The sequence below is a fragment of the Coenobita brevimanus genome, chromosome 107 (genome assembly GCF_032717465.1).
Source record: "Coenobita brevimanus isolate Jiangsu-jjx chromosome 107, ASM3271746v2, whole genome shotgun sequence".
NCBI lineage: Eukaryota > Metazoa > Arthropoda > Malacostraca > Decapoda > Coenobitidae > Coenobita > Coenobita brevimanus.
The window spans coordinates 12,792,991-12,798,990 of record NC_137060.1 but is presented as its reverse complement, the minus strand read 5'-3'; positions in this window follow the sequence as shown (position 1 = coordinate 12,798,990).

Sequence of the window (6,000 nt, the reverse complement as noted above, 5' to 3'; positions counted from 1 at the left end):
TTTTTAAAATAATTATTTCAAGTTTTCAATATAAGGGTCAATATTTGAAAAAGAATTCAAGCGGTGGCATCACTGCCCCTCTTTTTACAGGTCTCTGCATGAAAATGGTGTACTTATACTCCCCCATCCTAAGTACTTACAAAAGCTAAGTGTATGTGACACTAAATAGGGAGCATTTGATTTTTCACATGAGGCATTTTTGAGGCAAACATTTTCATCTTTGAAAAGTGAAGAAACTCTGGTCAATGTCCTGCTTGATGAAATTCATGTTAAAAAGTACTTAGCCTATAAAAGTGGTAAACTCCACTGAATGTCTGAAAATTCTCATGAACCAGCTTCAACTTTCCAAGCTTTTATGATATCTTCACTTCGGTCATCAAACACATTGCTGCTTTGTATCCAGTTAGTAATCTTACAGCGATAAGCTTCAACTGACACAGTGAGTTTTGATATTTCTCCATGACATAGGATACAAAGTAATTTCACTCATCTCATACAACAATCGTGTGAACAGGAATATGTTTGAAAAGCTGTGTGGTGGGGTTCTTAGTAGTTCTGTCCCACATCCCTGTAATCCCAGTGAGACCTTATTTTTGCTTTTTGATTCAGTTCACTTGCTGAAGAGTATCAGAAATAACTGGCTGAATAAAAAAAAATCCAATTCAGACTTTTGTGATTCACCTGGAGATGTCAGTACTGCAGAGGAAGCAAGTTTGTGCCATTAAAAAAGATTTATTCACATGAGCAAAATAAGCATGTTAAGTTAGCACCAATTTTATGTAAGAGTGTTGTTTCTCTCAACTTTGGAGAGACAGAATGTACAGTATGTTGTAAGATTGTTTGATGAGAAGAATGGTGCAGCCCTCAAAACATTAGGAAGTGATGATGTGTCAGGTACTATTGAATTTCTGGAACAAATAATTTCGTGGTGGAATGTAGTCAATGTTAAATCACAGTATAAGGGAAAGCATCTCAGACTACAGGAGTGTAATCCAGTTCTGGAAGACTTCTCAGGATCCTAATTTGAAATTTTTAAACAGCTTTTGCAAATGGCATAAGTCTTGGGAAGAATTAGGCCCTCTTCATAATGGGGAAAAGGTCAGAGTGGGAAAGCTGTCAAGGGAAACCTATTTTGCTCTGAGACACATCATGCTCGTTGATTTCCCCGTGTGACTACCTAATTAAACACCATCACTTCCAGTACATTTTACTTGGTAAATTTCAGACTGACAAATTAGAAGCTCGATTTGGTCAGTATAGACAAATGAGTGGGGGCAACTACAATGTATCTGTAGTCCAAGTAATGGAGTCCGAAAAAAAGTTGAAGATTATGAATATACTTTCCATGGCTTCTTCAAAGTCAAAACCACTAGCAGTCAAAGAAATCAGTTCTTCTTTAGATGATTTTGAGATTTCTTCATGTGATATTGCAGACGATTATCTCCGTATACTGTAGGTGATTCAGTGCAGAAGCAAGTCTTAACAGAACAGGACGTTTGTGTTCTGACATATATTGCTGGCTATATAGCTTATGAACAGTAGTTCAGAAGAAACTAAAATGTACTAACTATGGATCGCGACTGTCCTTGGATAAGCAGTTACGCATTGAAAATCCTGAAAATTGTCTGTACTTCACATTTCTTGACAGAGGAGGCTTGAAATGGCCTTCAGACTTCACCTTGTCTGTATATACTAGGACGTACCAGGTTTTCCAAGTTCTGGTAGGAGATTTTAAGGAAAAATTCCTCCGGTCCAGTAACCAATGAAAGGGTTTAGTTGAACTGTGCATTAGAGAGGAAGGGAATTAATTTGACTTCAATGAACTTTGCTCATGTGGTATTTTTGTGAAGAAAGTCCTTCTGTTCTGTATTTGGTCAATGACAAATATATTATTGAATAGTTTTTCAAAATCTTATAACAATGAAATAAATCAAAGTGGTTCGAAGAGATGAAAACAGCCTACCCTGCAGTAGAATTGAGTAAATTATTTTGTATCTGGATAGTTTTAATATTTGTACTACTTTCAATATATACTGCAGCATTCTAAATGAGTTTTATTCTGCATTTCACCCATTTTTTTTTCTTGTGGGTATATATATCTATGTCTATCTATCTATCTATCTATCTATCTATATATACATATATATATATATATATATATATATTTATATATTTATATATATATATATATATATACATATATATATATATATATATTCCAGCTTGGTTTAGTGGTATTATGTAAGATGAATTTCAGGGGATCCGTGAAGGTCAGAATTATTGAGAACAATTTAGGGATATTGCGTGATGCCATCTGGCATCATTAGCTGAAAAAAAAAAAAAAAAAAAAAAAAAAAGAGTCTTGAAGAATTCTGGTATTCGTTGACACAAGCCTACCCTTGTCTAGCAAAGCGAGCTATGGGTGCTCTGATTCCGTTTGCTATACATGCTTTCGTGAGTCTGGGCTTTCAGAGCTTGTTTCTATCAAAACGAAAAGTCGAAATTAACTTGATGTCAATGATGACATGCGTGTTGCCTTGTCAAAGACCACTCCACAATTTCATCATCTTATTCAAGCCAAACAACAACAACCCTCTCCTTGAAATGAACTTTTGGGCAGAATTAAAGTTTTGTTTTGTTTAATTTGCACAAGTTGGATGTATTTCATTTTTTTCATCGAGTGGCCATTAGTTTTTGCATGAAAAAGAGGGAGAAACATAATTCTTTGCAAAGACTGTTTTATACTTTTGTGTATGTCATACACTGCGTGAGGTAAATTTCAATAAAATATAGTATATTCATTGCATGCAAAATACTGTGTTTAAGTGATTATGTGCATTTTTGTACAGGAAGGGGTTCATAGCTTTCACCAGATTCTCGAAGGGACCCGTGACTCAAAAAAGGTTAAGAACCACTGGCTTAGACTATCAGGCAAAGAAAAGGGAAAAGTCATGCCATGTACAATCCACATGAAACTGTGTGAGCCAATGAATCACGGAAATAACTCTGGAGTATGTTTCTTGGTTAGCAGAGTTGGTCTACCAAAATCCTCAAAATTATATGTGAATTGGACAGCAGGGTCAAGTCAGAACAATGGATGAAAAGAGAATGGAGGACTAGAGCATCTTTCGTCCCGTGGGTCAAGACTATTGTTTCCAGACGCCCATTTGATCCTACGAATGCGCTATTGTCACCATTACGCATCAGATTAGGACTTAGGAAGCAGTTTGTCAAGGAGCTAGACAAGAACACTTTCAGATACATTCTACAAAAGTTCCCTGCTCTTAGCGGTGGGAAAGTGAAAGAAGGAGTATTTATTGGGCCCTAGAAAAGGAAGTTGATGTATGATCGATAATATGAGAATGCTGAAGTATTCTGTTGACTCCTGGGTTTCATTCAAGGAGTGGAAGAAAAGTTTTGGGGGAAATACTGTATGGACATTCAAACTGTGCTGAGATTGTTGAGGCCCTTCTAGAGACCCATCGCAAACTAGGTTACAAAATGAGTCTCAAATAACACTTCCTGACTCTCATGCAGGTGTTTTTCTGAACAAAATTGGAGAGATAAGCTAAGAAGAGGGTGAGCGATTTCACCAAGATATCAAAGGCATTAGAAGAAATACCAAGGCTACTGGAACACCAGAAAGATGTCTGACTACTGCTGTTCACTCAGACATAACTTGCCAGTGGAGTAACGAGGATGTCAAAAAAACGTTCTTTGTTGTCCAAAGTAACTTGATATGCCAGAGTTTATCACTAATGCGACTGCTATTTTGCTAGTTTTATTACTCGTATGTGTCATTTATTAGGTTAAATATGTCGATGACATAATATACAGGGTTTCTTTATAATGTATGCTAAAAAAAAAAAAAAAATGATACTAAGCAAATTAACTTCGTTTTGCTATTTTGAAAAATGACTATCGCACCAAAAAGCTTTTGCTGTCATTTTTTATGCCAGTACCCTCATATTGCCTTAGGACATATAACTACGGCAAAGCATCTAACAAAAATATAAAATTGAAGCACAGTGTCATTAATGATATTCTCTCTCTCTCCCTCTCTTTCATATATATATATATATATATATATATATATATATATATATATATATATATATATATATATATATATATATATATATATATATATATATATATATATATATATATATATATGTTGTATATCATAAGCAGCAGCAGCAGCCATTACAAGTCCACTGCTGGACATAGGCTTCCCCCAACCTTCTTCACGAATTCCATGACTGAGCCAATCTTTGCCACGTTTTCCCAGCAAATTTCTCTAGCTATCTCATTTCTCCACCTCCTGTCTGGCCTCTTCTGCTACACTTACAATCTCTTGGTGCCCAGTCAGCCAGCCTCTTGTTCCATCGGTTATCCCTTATTCATGCTACATGGCCTGCTCACCTCCATTTCTGTTCGTTTATAACTTCTCTATTATCTTTGACTTTAGTCTGTTCTCTCACCCAGGTTGATCTTTGCCTGTCTCTTAAAGATATTCCCAACATCGACCTTTCCATTGCTCTCTGAGAACGGATTAATTTATTTTCCATCGATTTTGTTAGTTTCTAGGTCTCACAACCATACGTCATAGCTGGAATTATACATTCGTTATATACTTTTCTTTTCATACAAAGTGGCAAGCTACTTTTCATAAAGTCTCTATGTTTACCGAAAGCTGTCCATCCAAATGTAATGCTTCTTTCTATTTTGCTATCATGATCTTTCGTTAATTTTAGTATTTGCCTAAGTAATTGTACTGTACTCTTCGACTTCTTCAAGAATTTCTTCGCTTATATATATATATATATATATATATATATATATATATATATATATATATATATATATATATATATATATATATATATATATATATATATATATATATATATATATATATATATATATATATATATATATATATATATATGGAGCCTTTGTGGTACAATGATAAAGTGTGCCTTTTTGTACAATGAAGAACGAGGGTTTACGCCCCACCAGGGTAAAAAACTTTGGGAGCGTTCTTCTGGCCACATACTGCATTGGCGGACACAAGGTGTGCTGTGGTTGAACAAGTGGCACATACTGTAAAGTATGCTTGCACCCAGTCAGCTTGCACGGGCCAATTACACTTGGTTCACAGACTACACACACATCCAAAGCCATTCCAACACAACAATTACACTTACAAGCACTTCTCACCCTACATACAATCTCTGCTTGACAGCCTAAGCTACTCGGTGGAGATACATTAGCTGTATCGTCCCCGCTTCGGTAGGGATAGGCCGGTCCTGCAGAGGACATTCAAACGGCTGGTGATTATATATATATATATATATATATATATATATATAGATATATATATATATATATATATACAGTGCATATATGTGTGTGTGTGTGTGTGTGTGTGTGTGTGTGTGTGTGTGTGTGTATTGCTTACTACCCCTATGTTCTCTAAAAGCAGTGATAAATTGTTACCAATGATTTGTACTTTGCTCATAGTATCTATAACTCTTATTTTATCCTATTATTACCATGGTTGAAAGTTAATGTAAACAAAAGTAAAGTTATGGTGTTTGAGAGGAATGAAGTCACAGAATGCACAGTGAGGTTGGATGGTGAGGATATGGAGAGTGTGAGTGCATTCAAGTTCTTGGGTAGTGTGATGAGTAAGGATGGAACTTTGGGGGATGAAGTGCGTGAAAGGGTACAGCAGGGAAGGAAGGTTATTGGTTCACTGAAAGCAGTGATGAGCAATAGGGAGGTGGGTATGGAAGTTAAGAAGTCACTGCATGATATAATTGTGATCCCTGTCACGGGGTTTTTAAGTGTATGCAATATTAAAGGATAATTATTCAAAAATGCTGATAGCAGGACAATGAATTGTCTTGTGAAAATCAAGCAATGATTACTTTATTCTGGTTTGCTTCGCCGATTCTCTAAGAACGAGAATTTATAAACTTTCTCAATAGTACA